This window comes from Halichoerus grypus, chromosome X, assembly GCF_964656455.1.
Source record: "Halichoerus grypus chromosome X, mHalGry1.hap1.1, whole genome shotgun sequence".
Classification (NCBI taxonomy): domain Eukaryota; kingdom Metazoa; phylum Chordata; class Mammalia; order Carnivora; family Phocidae; genus Halichoerus; species Halichoerus grypus.
The window spans coordinates 115,189,264-115,205,719 of record NC_135727.1 but is presented as its reverse complement, the minus strand read 5'-3'; the positions used below and the strand labels follow the sequence as shown (position 1 = coordinate 115,205,719).

General features: G+C 37.4%; 1 long non-coding RNA gene across 4 annotated transcripts in view; it reads right to left on the bottom strand.

Moving 5' to 3' along the window:
* LOC144380556 (uncharacterized) overlaps positions 1 to 16,456 on the bottom strand; it is a 945,783-nt gene that overhangs the window by 682,353 nt on the left and 246,974 nt on the right. The window lies entirely within an intron of this gene.

Sequence of the window (16,456 nt, the reverse complement as noted above, 5' to 3'; positions counted from 1 at the left end):
AAATAAAAAAAAAAATAGTACAACAGATCAATGAAACTAGGAGATCATTCTTTGAAAGAATTAACAAAAGTGACAGACCCCTAGCCAGACTTATCAAAAAGAAAGGAGAAAGGACCCAAATAAATAATATCATGCATGAAAGAGGAGAGATTACAACGAACACCACAGAAATACAAACAATTATAAGAGAACATTATGAGCAATTAATATGCTAAAAAATTGGGCAATCTTGAAGGAATAAATTCCTAGAAACATAGAAATTACCAAAACTGAAAAAGGAAGAAATAGAAAATTTGAACAGACCCATAACCAGCAAATAAACTGAATCAGTAATAAAAATCTCCCAACAGTCAACAAAACCAAAAGACAACCGACAGAATGGAAGATACTTGCAAATGACATATCAGATAAAGGGCTAAGATCCAAAATCTATAAAGAACTTACCAAACTCAAAACCCAAAGAACAAATAATCCAATCAAGAAATGGGCAGAAGACATGAACGGACATTTCTCCAAAGAACACATCTAAATGGCCAACAGACACATGAAAAAGTGCTCAACATCACTTGGCATCAGGGAAATACAAATCAAAACCTCAATGAGATACCATGTCACACCAGTCAGAATGGCTAAAATTAACAAGTCAGGAAACGACAGATGTTGGCAAGGGTGTGGAGAAAGGGGGACCCTCCTACACTGTTGGTGGGAACGCAAGCTGGTGCAGCCACTCTGGAAAACAGTATGGAGGTTCCTCAAAAAGCTGAAAATAGAGCTACCCTATGACCCAGCCCAATTGCTCTACTGGGTATTTACCCCAAAGATACAAATGTAGTGATCTGAAGGGGCACATGCACCCCAATGTTTATAGCAGCAATGTCCACAATAGTCAAACTATGGAAAGAGCCTAGATGTCCATCAAGAGATGAATGGATAAAGAAGATGTTGTATATACATACAATGGAATATTATGCAGCCATCAAAAAATGAAATCTTGCCATTTGCAACGACATGGATGGAAATAGAGGGTATTATGCTAAGCTAAATAAGTCAGTCAGAGAAAGACAAGTATCATATGATCTCACTGATATGAGGAATTTGAGAAACAAGACAGAGGATCATAGGGCAAGGGAGGGAAAAACAAAACAAGATGAAACCAGAGAGGGAGACAAACCATAAAAGACTCTTAATCTCAGGAAACAAACTGAGGGTTGCTGGATGGGAGGGGGGTTGAAGGGATGGGGTAGTTGGGTGATGGACACTGGGGAGGGTATGTACTATGGTGAGGGCTGTGAATTGTGTAAGACTGATGAATCACAGATCTGTACCCCTGAAACAAATAATACATTATATCTTAATTAAAAAAATTTGAAAAAAAATTTCCCAACAAGAGTCCAGGGCCAGATAGCTTCCCAGGGGAATTCTACCAGACATTTAAAGAAAAATTAATACCTATTTTTCTGAAGCTGTTGCAAAAAATAGAAATGGAAGGAAAACTTCCAAATTTATTCCATGAGGCCAGCACTACATTTATTCCAAAACCAAAGATCCCACTAAAAAGGAGAATGACAGACCAATATCCCTGATGAATATGGATGCAAAAATTCTCAAAAGATACTAGCTAATTGAATCCAACAGTACATTAAAAGAATTATTCTCCATGATCAAGTGGGATTTATTCCTGGGGCTTGCATGGGTGATTCAGTATTCACAAATCAATCAACGTGATACATCACATTAATCAAATTAATATGATCCTCTGAATAGTTGCAGAAAAAGCATTTGACAAAATACAGCATCCTTTCTTGATAAAAACCCTCAAGAAAGTAGGGATAGAAGGAACATACATCATAAAGGCCATATACAAAAGACCCACAGCTAATATCATCCTTAATGGGGAAAAACTGAGAGCTTTTTCCCTAAGATCATGAACATGACAGGGACGTCCACTCTCACCACTGTGGTTCAACATAGTACTGGAAGTGCTAGCCTCAGCAATCAGACAACAGAAAGAATTAAAAGGCATCCAAATCAGCAAGGATGAAGTCAATCTTGCACTCTTTGCAGATAACATGATACTTTATGTTGAAAACTTGAAAGTTTCAAGTTTTGGGTGGCTCAGTCGGTTAAGCATCAGACTCTTGATTTTGGCTCAGGGTCGTAAGATTGAGCCCTGCATTGGGCTCTGTGCTGGGTGTAGAGCCTGCTTAAGATTCTCTCTCTCCCTGGGGTGCCTGGGTGGTTCATTCAGTTGGGCATCTGCCTTCAGCTTGGGTCATGATCCTAGGGTCCTGGGATCGAGCCCCACATTGGGCTCCCTGCTCAGTGGGGAGCCTGCTTCTCCCTCTCCCTCTGCCACTCCCCCTGCTTGTGCTCTCTCACTCTCTCTCTCTCAAATAAATAAATAAAATCTTAAAAAAAAAAGATTCTATCTCTCCCTGTCCCTCCGCCCCTCCCTCCTGACCTTGCTTGTGCTCTCTCTTTCTCAAAAAAAAAAGAAAGAAAGAAAGAAAAAGAAAAAGGCAAAAACAGAAAAAACCCAAAAGACTCCACCAAAAATTGTTAGAACTGATACATGAATTAAGCAAAGTTGCAAGATATAAAATCAATGTATAGAAATCTGTTGCATTTTTATACACCAATAATGAAGCAGAAGGAAATCAAGGAATTGATCCCATTTATAATTAAAGCCAAAACCATAAGATACCTAGGAATAAACCTAACCAAAGACATAAAAGATCTGTACTCTGAAAACTATAGAACACTTACAAAAGCAGTTGAAGAAGACACAAAGAAATGGAAAAACAGTCCATGCTCATGGATCAGAGGAACAAATAGTGTTAAAATGTCTATACTGCCCAAAGCAATCTACACATTCAATGTAATCCCTATCAAAATAACACTAGCAATTTTCACAGAGCTAGAACAAATAATTCTAAAATTTGTATGCAACCAAAAAAGACCCCGAATAGCCAAAGTAATGTTGAAAAAAGAAAAGCAAAGCTGGAAGCATCAAATTCCGGACTTTAAGTTGTATTACAAAACTGTAGTGATCAAGACACTATGGTCCTGGCACATGACAGTATGGTACTGACACACAGATCAATGGAACAGAATAGAGAACCTAGAAATGGACCCACAGCTCTATGGTCAACTAATCTTCATCAAAGCAGGAAAGAATATCCAATGGAAAAAAAGACAGTCTCTTCAACAAATGGTGTTGGGAAAACTGGACAGCAATATGCAGGAGAATGAAACTGGACCACTTTCTTACACCATACACAAAAATAAATTCAAAATGGATGAAATACCTAAATGTGAGACATGAATCCATCAAAATCCTAGAAGAGAACCCATGCAGCAACCTCTTTGACCTGGGCTATAGCAACTTATTCCTAGAAACATTGCCAGAGGCAAGGGAAACAAAAACAAAAATGAACTATTAGGACTTCATCAAGATAAAAAAAACTTCTGCACAGCAAAGGAAACAATCATTAAAACTAAAAGGCACCCTATGGAATGGGAGAAGATATTCACAACTGACATATCAGATAAAGGGCTTGTATTCAAAATCTATAAAGAACTTATCAAACTCAACACCTCAAAAATAAAAAATCTATTTAAGAAATGGGCAGAAAACATGAACAGATATTTCTCCAAAGAAGATATGCAAATGGCTAACAGACATATGAAAAAATGCTCAACATCACCCATCTTCAGGGAAATACAAATCAAAACCATGATGAGATACTACCTCACACTGGTCAGAATGGGTAAAATTAACAACTCAGGAAACAAAACAGTGCCAGAGGGTTCCCCTTTCTCCACATTCTCACCAATGTGAGAGAAAGGGGAACCCTCTGGCACTGTTGTTAGGAATGCAAACTGGTGAAGCTACTCTGGAAAACACTATGGACATTCCTCAAAAAGTTAAAAATAGAAATACCTTTTGACCCAGCAATTATACTACTAGGTATTTATCCAAAGGATACAAAAATACTGATTCAAAGGGGCACATGCACCCCAATGTTTATAGCAGCACTATCCAAAATAGCAAAATTATGGAAAGAGCCCAAATGTTCATTGACTGATGAATGGATACAGATAAAAGAAGATGTGGTGTATATATACTATGGAATATTTACTGAGCCATAAAAAGGAATGAAATCTTGCCATTTGCAATGACATGGATGGAACTAGAGGGTATTATGCTAAACAAAATAGGTCAGAGAAAGACAAATAGCATATGATTTCACTCATATGTGGAATTTAAGAAACAAAACAGATGAACTTAGGGAAAGGGAAAGAAAAAGAAAATGAAATAAAAGCAGAGAGGGAGACAAACCACAAGAGACCCTTAACTTCAGAGAATAAACTGAGGGCTGCTAGAGGGGAGAAGGGTAGGGTTGTGGCTAAATGGGTGATGGGCATTAAGGAGGACATGTATTGCAATGAGCACTGCATGTTGTATGTAAATGATAAATCACTAAATTCTACTCATGAAACCAATACTACACTATATGTTAGCTAACTTGAATTTAAATAAAATCCTGGAATGAATGAATTGTGCTTCTCAATTCCATTGCTGCCTCTCAGAACACACTCTCCAGACCCAAAAGCCTCTATGTGAAGGCCTACACCAGGTGGATGTCGAGTACATGCCATATATATAAAGGTATTCAAATATTGCCACCCTACAAAACACACTGTTAAGCAAAGAAATGCAAAGTGGTGGCAGTTGGAAGTCAAGCTAGTGTGCTTGGAAGGGTTATGGGCTGATGAGATGGGGGGGGCATGTCAACAGTGTCTGCTGTACTTCCTATCTGGACTTCCATACAAAAATGAAACAGATATAACAAATATTAATTGAATTTCTTCTATGTGCCAGACAGTGTTCTGGGCACTGAGGATACAGTTGTGAACACAACAGGAAAATCTCTGCCCTTTGGTAATTTATATTCAGGTGAGAGAGAAACAGTAAACAACATAAGTAAATTATAGAATCTATTGGAAAAGGTTGAGTACTAAGGTGGGTAGTGAGATAAGGAATCTGGGGAGTAGCCTGCTAAATAAGGTGGTTACTGGAAAAGTGACATGTAGCAGAGCTCAAGGGTCTTGTTCTACCCTCTATTTTCCCCCCTGAAGATGCTTTAGGATAATCAGAGAGGGAGACAAACCATGAGAGACTCCTGACTCCAGGAAACAAACTGAGGGTCACGTAAGGGGAGGTGGGTGGGTGGATGGGGTAACTGGGTGATGGGCATTAAGGAGGGCACATGATGTGATGAGCACTGGGTGTTCTACACAACTAATGAATCATTGAACACTACATCAAAAATTAATGATGTACTATATGTTGGCTAATTGAATTTAAATTACAAAAAAGAAGAAGAAAAAAGGATAATCACCAAGTTTGAAGGTTTTTAAAATCAATTCCTGATCCAACATTCCAGAGAAAGAGGCTTTTGCTAGTGCTCATGGACTCTCAGCAATCTTGTCCACTAATTAAGCTGAGAAAGAGACAGCTGGGAAAACACTAGAAAGGGAAAAGGGAAGCCTATTGTGGTGAGTTCTGAAGTTGGAAAGCAAATTCCCCATCCCCAATCCTTGCCACCATCCTATGTAGTTAGAAGGCGCATCTTCACTGCAGCCTCTCCATGGATACTGCATTCATTCCAGAGCTTCTCCTGGCACCAGCAGCAGGCACCCATTGAGAGAAAAACAAGCAGGTACCTCCAAGAAAAGCCTTAGTGGAGAAATCCTTACCACATGTAGAACCAAATAGCAAGGAAGGCTCTTTTCCTCTCTAAAGAACTCTTGCCAGCTAAGGTCATGTCAGGTTTCAAATGGTGTGTTTGCTCCTGGCCCTGGGGGACACAGTCTCATGGATGATACATATAATGTGCTGTAATATATGACTCTGTACAGTGAAACAAACTTCAGGGTTCTCTTGCCTCCAGTACCTAACGTAAATTCTTTAGAACTTTCTTCTGCCTTCTTCTTCAGCCTCATTTCTTGCTGCCTCCCAAGGGGCTGCTGCATTGGATATGGGGGATGCTGCTGACACACAGGACCATCAACTTTTGGAATATACCAACTCTGTAAAACCTTCCAAGATTATCCTACCCTCCTCCTGCATTTTCTCACACGCTTCTTAAGCAAAATCAGCCTCTCCCATTCTTTGAAAAAATCTTTATAATAATGTTTAGCATTTAGCTCATTGTGTTGGAATTAATTTTACACCTTTCTTATAGCAGCTAGGATGTGAACATTCCATCCATATTATGGCAATGAGAACAGTCTACCCCCTTCCTTCTTACCCCAACTCATCACTATGTCTTTTGCCTTAAGTCCTCTGGCTAACCTGTATTTCTTCTTTTGTCCCCTTCACTTCTACCTACCTTGAAAATGCTATGATCATTACTGCCTTATATTGTGGTCCACAAGGAATAATTATTCATACTCCATCCTTCTGAATTTTGAACCAATTGATAAACAGATACAGGAATGTAATAGGGGTCCAAATATTAGCTTCATTTCTACCAAAGCTGCTGTAAGGGCCAAGGGCAGTCTGCCCCGAATTGTGCCACTTTGGCAGATTGATTACTTTAAATAAAAGTTACTTAAGAGACAGCCTATGCAAGGAAACTCAGACTCCTCCCTGTCCCCCTGAAAGCAGGAAATAAATCTCCCATGCGAAAGGTACCACCCCTGTACTAGGAGGTAAAGAGACATCCTTATCATCAGAGATGGGAAATTAAGAGCCAAGAAGGCTGAATAAAAACCTGTGTTACTTTTTCCTAATTTACTACCCCAGCCCAAATTCTCTTTAGAATTCCTTACTAATCAAAGCTCCCAAAGTTAAATTTTCCTTGTCTTGTCAATTCCTCATAGATTTATTGTCTAAAATTATAAAAATTGCCTGCCTTGTCATTTTTTAGGCCTCAATTCATTGTTGGGCCTCAGTGTCCATGTAATAAAGCTTTGTTTTTTTTCTCCTGTTAATCTGTCTCATGTAAATTTAATTCTGAGTCCAGTTGGAAGATCTTGAGGGTAGATAAGAATTTTTCCTTCCCTTCATTTGGCATAGTCAGCAGGATTCTTGACACATTTGCCCTGGACAACACTGCAATTAAGAGATCTTGGAATATCTGACATACAGCCAGCAGAAGGTAAGATTTCTTACTGTCAGCCTCCCAGAATCTCTGCCTGCCGAGTCCAATGGAGCAAGAATGGTGAAATCATTATTTCTCTCTCTGAATTTAGATGAGCAGGAAAAGATATTGTAGAACTGGTTCCTTGGGCTTAGTGACTTTTGGTAAAAATTTGGTAGAGTACTCTTCGGTTTCTCATCCATTTTCTCCCAGAGATGGTCTTTGTTTTTCTTTGTCTGTATCTTTTGTGTCATTTGTCATAAAAAGGAATTACCATAGGGCAGAACTCAAGTGTAGGCCCTATAAGCCTACTATTTAAGACAGCCTCTCATACTGGTGAGTTCATGGTTCTCACCAGACCATTATCTGTTTAGACAAACTTTGCTGTGGGTTAATGTGCACATGAGGTAAAGACTGTTACTAAGGGACATCTTGGAAGCCAAAGCCACAAAACTGGTGGGCCCAGATGAAGCACTTAAAAGCTATTAGAGTGCTTTCTACCTAACTCAAAGACTTCCATGTTAGGATAAGTTAGGGTTAGATTGACACTAGGTCACCTGCCAACCTCGAGAAAACTTCTGTGCAACAGGCTACACTGTAAAACAACATGCAATTCCCAACTCACAGTACATCCTTCGTAGGTATTAGTGTGGATCCAAGAGACCCAAGGCTCAGCCTAAGCTGTTAATGTGCATATAAGAACAACTGAATGAGGTTTTTCCTTTCATCTTGTCGTATGTTCTAACAGCTTAGCTTTGTGACCAGTGAGAACATTCTCTTTGGTTTCTGACATTTGGAGGGTACACTTACCAGGGTGTACCTTGGTGGCCAAATAGACTGGGGATCCAAGACACACAGTTACAAACAGCACACTCTTTGTCCAGCTATGCCAGCTCTCAGGGGAGTAAGTCCTAAGAGGCCTCAGCCCATAAGGGGCCTTTGCTGTCTCAACCTTCATTGCTTATCTGTGCTGGAAAAATCTCATTCCAGTAGCACCTACACGGTGTCACAGATGATCAGGTCTGCAACTGGAAGCATCTCAGAATTTCATGGGAGACCAGAGACACTATTTTTCTACGCTATCCTTACCACCTGTGCAACAAAGGTCTTCACTTTCTTAGACTAATTTTGGGAGTGAACTTTTGAATCATGGGGGCTACATCATCTATGCCCTCTCCAGATGTCTCTTGTGTCTCTGCTTAAGGCATTAAAAGGCTTATTGGTTTGAGTCACTATTAATAGGTCCTACTCATAAATGGCTGGACAATGGATCCTTAAAATTGGGTAAATTTGAAAAAAAATCCTTTATAAAGAACTCTCAATTGTCTTATTAGAATAACAGCTAGGCTTAGAGACTCCCTTGACAAAAGAACAAAATTAGACTTAAGACAAATTAATGTCCATATCCAGTGAAAATTCCCCTTCTTAAAATCCAGTTCCATATGCCTATTTTAACTTCCCTTTCCCTGTAAGATTTGCAGAAAGCACTCCAGCCTAATCTCTAGGTTCAAAATATACAGGCTACTCTTGTAAATGCTGAAAGCCAGAAACTGAATTTTGCCAAAGCACCTGGGACAGGCGATAGGGCTCAATTTGCTAAAATCAGGCTCTGCCAACTTCAGGCATTTCTAGGCAATAACTTTCACAGATGTATCCTAGAACCCACCAACACTACAAAGAATTCATATCCCCTGAACAGCAGCAGATCTTTTAAATTATAAAGCCCCTTTTCCTACACTTTCAAAAGATCTGACCAAATTTAGAGAATAATTGGAAAGCTTAATTGCTATTCACAACCTTACTCACAGAGATCTTGACTAGCTGCTAAGGGGAGTTCTTCCAGACCAAGATTATATTATGGTTATTAGACAGTTTAAGAAACCCCCCAAAGAAACCCCCCTCATGGAGGAAACAGGACCAGAATTTCTCTTAGCCCCTCCTACATATGAACTACAAGGCCAATATTCAGAGACTAATAGCCAAGGTTGAATTGTGTACCCAGAAAGAAGGTTTTTGTTAAAATCTTTACACAGACTTTACAAAGGCATAAATCTTTTGATTACCATTTTAGTTAAAAATCTCCCTGACATAAAGAAACAAATTTAGTTAAAAAGGTGGGCCAGTCCCTTGATATTCAGGCTGTAATCCTGTTCTTTGGGGGAATTAAAAACAACTGTCTTTGTCTTACAAGTATCTATAAAACCAGAGATGCAACTCTAAAAACAAGTCAAAGCCCACCCATCTTTATAAACCTCACCTATTCCTCTCAAAATGTTTGTGGATATTATAAAAGATCGAGATACTGGAACAAAATTGTCCTATACTTGGAAAAAAACCTTTCATTCTTTCTCTGTCCCTTTAAAGTTACAAATCTTACCATGTCTTTGAAGTGTAAACACAGCACACAGTCACCTGAGACAGAAGAAAAAAGGGGGGAGGGGAAAGAGGCCTTTTTAAAAAATATAAACTGTGGAAAGGACTCTTATGCCCAGACTCTAGCAGCTCTGATAACAGGTAGACATATTCCAAATCTCCACCTTAGAGAAAACTTGGATAGTTTCTCTGTAAACCTTCTACTTCCATTCTCTCTAGGACCTAGAGAGCCATTCTTTGAAAGCAAACCTTAAGGAAAAGTTTTTCACTAAAAAAAAAAAAAAAGTAGGTATTTGAAAATTGGGCCTATAATGTTCTCTCTACAAATATTAGTAAAACAAAAGCTATAGAGTTTGCCTCTTGTTTGTGTATTTGTACGTGTGTCCAGGTATGTTGGTAAATGTGAGATATTTTCTCAACCTCTAGACGGTATTGCTAAAATTAATTTGTAAGAAAGCTCTATTTAGTTGGTTTGAAGACAAGCATTTGTAAGGATTGGGCAACTAAAACTTTCAGAAAGGTAGAAACTAATCCAAATGCTTTTCAAGTTCATGTGATCTGGAAAAATATTTGGTTTTGAAGCTAATTTAAGGAGCACCTTGGTGGTGCAGTCAGTTAAGCAACTAACTCTTGATTTCGGCTCAGGTCATCAGCTCAGGGTCCTGGGATCGAGCCGCATCTGGCTCCCTGCTCCGCGGGAAACCTGCTTCTCCCTCTCCCACTCCCCCTGCTTGTGTTCCCTCTCTTGCTATGTCTCTCTCTGTCAAATAAATAAATAAGATCTTTAAAAATAAATAAATAAATAAATAAATAAAAATAAAATAGTTTCTCCAAATCTTTCTGGTAACCTGAAACCTTAAAGTTTTGCTAAATTAAATGATAAATTGGGTTGACTTCATTGAACATCTAAGTCATTTTCCAAAAAGATAAAGTTATAAAAATTGAGTGCTGAGTATGGGTTTATCTATTTTTATCTTTTTACAAAGGAACTAAAGATAAATTTATTATTTAAATTATTTAATTTAGGAAATATATTCATAAAATTGCCAGTCTAAAAAATTCTGGTATAACAGACCATAATTGCTTACTACTTAGTTTTTACACAAGAAAATTAAGAATTAATTAATAATTCTAATAAATGTAATTAAGACTACTAGAGATAATAAGAGAAACAACTCTGTATACAAGGAAAGTAAGATATGTGCTTTTGATAAGAAAACATGTTAGAAATAGAAATACATTTTTGTTAAGGAAAAAAAATTGTCCTAAAGTGAAATTGGTTATTTAAAGAGGGAAAACTTAGGATAAAATCTGAATGTAAAAAAAAAAAGATGTAAAAGTTTCATTAAAAAAGAACTTTAAGAAAGGAATTTTATGTGTGTTAGGTAGTGGCTAAGATTAGAACAAATTTATTTAAAATGAGTTTTAATATAAAAAGTACACTGCTGCAAATTAGAATTTGGTTTTTCTCTCTGTTAAAAAACAAAGTTTTTTTAGATTCTTGGTCTGCTCTTAATAAGAAACTCTAGACAAAGTTTTTCTTTACCTTTAATGTAACCTGTCTAAAAAACAAAGATTCTATGTTTTGTCTTTATCAAATCTTTGATTACTCAAAAAAAATCAAGTCTTCTTAATATTAAAAGAGGTAAGTTTTATTCACAACTATGTAACCTTCTATATTTGCTTTTAAAATCTTCTATTGTAACTTTGGTTAAATAGATATTGTTTCATAATGATCTGATTTAATCAAATGTTCAAACATTTTAATATTTTTTGATTTATTTCCCCAAATCAGATTCTAAAATGAAATATTTTGACTACAACCTAACTGAGGTATTCTAGGGAACCTCCTGGAACACTTCAAAAATATTATGGGAAATTAAACTAAGTAGGCTTATTTGTTATGTTAAATTACATAGAAAGCATTGTCAAATAAATGATTCTAAACCCTCTTAAATTATATTTGGGTAGATATATGTTATTACTGTAAGTGTTCTACCTGGGGACAGACAGCGTGGGAAGACCAATCTGAAAAATGCCTGGGGCACACAGCAGGGAGATTATTTGCTATTCTAGGAGCACTTCCCCGAGAGGCAGCATTCAGGGAGACACCTCTCTGGGAATAAGGGAGCTGGTGGCATCATTTCCCTCACCTGCCCCTCAGCATAAACACAGAGCTACCTAAAGGAAACAGCTCAGCACCGACACTAGCTGCCTAACTTGCTTACACCAAGCCCCACCCTCCAGCACTCTGGCAGGACTGTCTTTCTCAGTTAACCTTGCCTCAGTCGCTGCAAGGCAGGTCCCTCCCCAAGAAGACCAGCACAAACCTCTGTCTGCACCACATCTCCTGAACTAGAGAGTTCTGCAGGGCCTCAGTTCTGGTGGAGTTGGTGACAGGTCTCATTTCACAAGCAGACCAGAGCACACCTAATTAAAACTTGCCACATTCAGGCCAGGGATAAAACATTGCCCACAGCAGGTAAGGAGAGCTTCTGCAGACAACTTGCCTGAAGGATGGAGCAGCCAAAACACAACAGCAGAGTGCACACAGCACACACTTGGAGACACTCCCTGAAGTGCCAGGCCCTGGGCACTACTCAACCTCTTCATAAGGCCATTACTTTCAGGAGCAGGAGACATAACTGATTTTTCTAGCACAGAGAAGGCAGAAACTTAGACAAAATGCTGAGATGGAGGAATTTATCCTAAATGAAAGAACAAGATAATACCATGGCCAGAGAACTAAGCAAAACAGATATAAGTAACATACCTGATGGAGAATTTAAAGCAACAATCCTAAGGATATTCACTGGGCTTGAGAAAAGAATAGAAGACATCAGTGAGACCCTTACCACAGTGATAAAAAAGTTAAAAAAGAATCAATCAGAGATGAAGAGTGCAACAAAGGAGATCGGGAACAGGCTTAATGCAATGAATAGCAGGTTGGAAGAAGCAGGGGAATAAATTAGTGACCTACAAGACAAAATAATGGAAAATAATGAAGCTGAACAAAAGAGAGAAAGAAGAATTATGTGACACAAGAATAGACTTAGGGAACTCAGTGACTACATCAAACATAATAACATTTGTATTATAGGAGTCCCAGAAGAAGAGAGAAAAAAGTGTGCACAAACTTTATTTCAAGAAATAATAGCAGAAAACTTCCTTAATCTGGGGAGGAAACAGATATCCAGATCCAGGAGGTACCGGGAACTCCCATCAAAATCAACAAAAGCAGGCCAACACCAAGACATGTTGTAATTAAATTTGCAAAATATAGTGATAATGGAAAAATCATAAAAGCAGCAAGACAAAAGGGAGGGAAAACCAATAAGGCCAGCCAGAGATTTCTCAACAAAAACTTGGCAAACCAGAAGAGAGTGGCATGATATATTTATTCAAAGTGCAGAATGGGAAAAATCTGCAGCCAAGAATACTCTATCCAGCAAGGCTATCATTCAGAAAAGGAGAGATAGAGTTTCCCAGATAAACAAAAACAAAAGGAGTCTGTGAAAACTAAACCAGCTCTGCAAGAAATATTGGGGCACCTGGGTGGCTCAGTGGGTTAAGTGTCTGCCTTCAGCTCAGGTCATGATCTTGGGGTCCTGGGATCAAGCCCCACATCGGGCTCCCTGCTCAGTGGGGGGCCTGCTTCTCCCTCTCCTCCATGCTCATGCTCTTTCTCGCTATCTCTGTCTTTCCCTCTCAAATAAATAAATTAAATTAAATTAAAAAATTAAAAAAAAAGAAATATTAAAGGGGACTCTCAGTGCAAAGGAGAGACCAAAAGTGACAAAGACAAGAAAGGATCAGAGAAAATCTCCAGAAACAATGACAAAACACATATTGAAATGGCAATAAACACATATTTCTCAATAATTACTTTGAATATAAATGGACTAAATGCTCCAATCAAAAGACAGGGTGTCAGAATGGATAAAAAAAAAACAAGACCCATCTATATGCTGCCTACAAGAGACTCATTTTTTTTCATTTTTAAATTTTTAAAAATTTTTTAGTGGGGGAGGGGCAGAGAGAATCTTAAGCAGGCTCCACGCCACCCAGGGCAGAGCCTGACACAGGGCTTGATCTCACAACCCTGAGATCATGCATGACCTGAGCTGAAATCAAGAGTCAGATGCCTAACCAACTGAGCCACCCAGGTGCCCCAAGACTAATTTTAGACCAAAAGTCACCTGCAGATTGAAAGTGAGGAGGTGGAGAAACATTTATCATGCAAACGGATATTAAAAGAAAGAGTAGCAATATTTCTATCAGACAAACTAGAATTTTTGTTCTTGTATTGTTTTTATACTGCTTTGATATCAGGGTAGTACTGGCTTCATGGAATGATTTTGAATGTGTTCCCTCTATTCCATTATTTGTAAGATTTTGATTAAGATTGTCATTAATTATTTTTTTAAATGTTTGGTAGAATTCACCAATGAAACCATGTGGTCCTGGGATTTTCTGTGATGGGATATTTTTGATTCCTAATTCAACTTTCATTCTTGTTATTGGTCTAGGATGAATCTTGGATTCAAGATTCATGATTCAATCGTGGTAACTTGTGCATTTTCAGGAATTATCTGTTTTTTTCCCCAAGTTATCTGATTTTAGTATATAACTGCTTACAGTAATCCATTATTACACTATTTCTTTGGTTATCTGTTGTATTCTTTTCCCTTCCATTTCTTATTTTGGTTTTTGAGTTTTCTTTCTTTTCTTAGTTAATGTAGTTAAAGCATTGCCAATATTGTTTCTTTCTTTAAAAAAAAGTGGTCATTACTTTCAATGTTATTGTTTATTCTGGTCTCTATTTTACTTATTTGATTTTTCTTTGTTATTTCCTTCCTCTGCTAAATTCAGTTAAGTTTCTTCTATTTCTAGTTCCTTGTGGTGTAATGTTGTTTATTTGAACTTTTTTTCTTAATACAAGCATTTATAGCATAAATTTTACTCTGATATCTGCTTTTGCTGCATCCCATAGGTTGTGGAATATTGTGTTTCCTTTTTCTTTTATTTTGAGACGTATTTTGATTTGCTGTTTGATTTCTTATTTGGCCCATTGCTTGTGCAGTAGTGTGTTGTTGAACATCTACGTATTAAATACTTAATACTTACATTGTAGATTTTCCAGCTTTGTTTTATTGTTGATCTTTAGTTTTTGTACCATTGTGGCTGGAAAATATACTTGGTATGATTTCATTCTTCTTAAATTTGTAATATTTGTTATGTCTCTTTTTATGTGATTTAACCAGGGGATTCCCAGTGTGTACTTGAAGAAAGTGTGTATTCTACTTTTCTTGGATGGAATGTTTTATATATATCTTTTAGAACCATGTATTCTGAAGTATGCTTCAAGCAAAAAATGTTCTTTTTGTAAAAAATTAATAACTTTAACTGAAGGTACTTGTTTAAAGCAAAGCATATCAGAGGGGAGGTTGATGGTGAGGGAATAGGTGAAATAGGTGAAGGGGATTAAGAGTACACTTATCATGATGAGCCCTGAGAAACTGTATAAAAGTCTTGGAAATCTGATGTCCTGATACGTTATGATCTTAAAGTGTTGTATATCACCAAAACAACCAAATTTCCTTGTTAATTGCATTGTAATAAACTCTAATCAGATCTTTAACCATGGCCATTTTAAAGTCTTTTATCATATACAGTTAAATTTTTACTCATATGCTTTTACCAAAGCTTCCTACAAATGACTTTCATCTTCAGAGAGATTCATAGAGAAGACTTATGACAAATACAAGTTTCTGATAACCTTAAAATCAGAAACTGAACTGGGTAAGAATCTCCAGAACAAATGGAAAAACTGAATTCAAGCAGAACAAGGAGTAATAACATGGGAATAAATAAACTGAGAAGGATGGTTATAATTTTTATAAACTTTTTGTTTGAAACATTGCTATTTTTTTAAAATGATTTGTTTTTCCAGATTTAAGGAAACTTTTTCTCTTAAGCTAATTGACTTACAGCAATTTGATAAATATACCTTTGTGAACAAATTGAATATTTTTCTCCTTACCTGATCCCTCCAGAATTCAGAAAGCCTCAATGAGTGTTCTTACATTTTCATGGCAACGTATTTATTTGCAAAAGTTCACTAAGAATCTGTTCTCCTTTTAATAGGACACGCTTGGAAACATTGGTTATATTATCAAGGCTTTGACTGGAATGTCATATTTGAGAGACATGCATAGACTCAGATTTATACAAAGAGCTTAAAAAACTAAGCATGACCATACAGAGCCAACAAAGCCCCTTGGAAAAATAGCCTGATACCTTGCTTACAGGTTTCTGAGCAATCTTACCAGGTGAATAAAGAAGCTCACTTCCTGGCAGGTGCAGGAACCTCAGGATATTTTGGGGACATTGAGAAGAGTGGAATGAACCCAAATCTATAGGTACTGCAGGCTAAGTCTCATGACAAGTATTTGGTTTGCCTTCTGGCCTTGAGAGGCTATTTAAAATTCAATCTAGGGTTAAAAATAGAACTTTTCTATGACCCAGCAATTGCACTACTAGGTATTTACCCCAAAGATACAAATCTAGTGATCCGAAGGGGCACCTGCACCCCAATGTTTATAGAAGCAATGTCCACAATAGCCAAACTATGGAAAGAGCTGAGATATCCATTGACAGATGAATGGATAAGGAAGATGTGGTATATCCAGAGCTGTGAGGAAATAAATTTTTGTTGTTGTAACTGCAAAAAAAAAAAAAAAAAAAAAAAAGGTTTGGTATATATACACAATGGAATATTACTCAGCCTTCAGAAAGTATAAAATCTTACCATTTACATCGATGTGGATGGAACTGGAGGGGATTATGCTAAGCAAAATAAGTCAATCCGAGAAAGACAGTTATCATATGGTTTTCACTCACATGAGGAATATAAGAAACAGCGGAGGGAG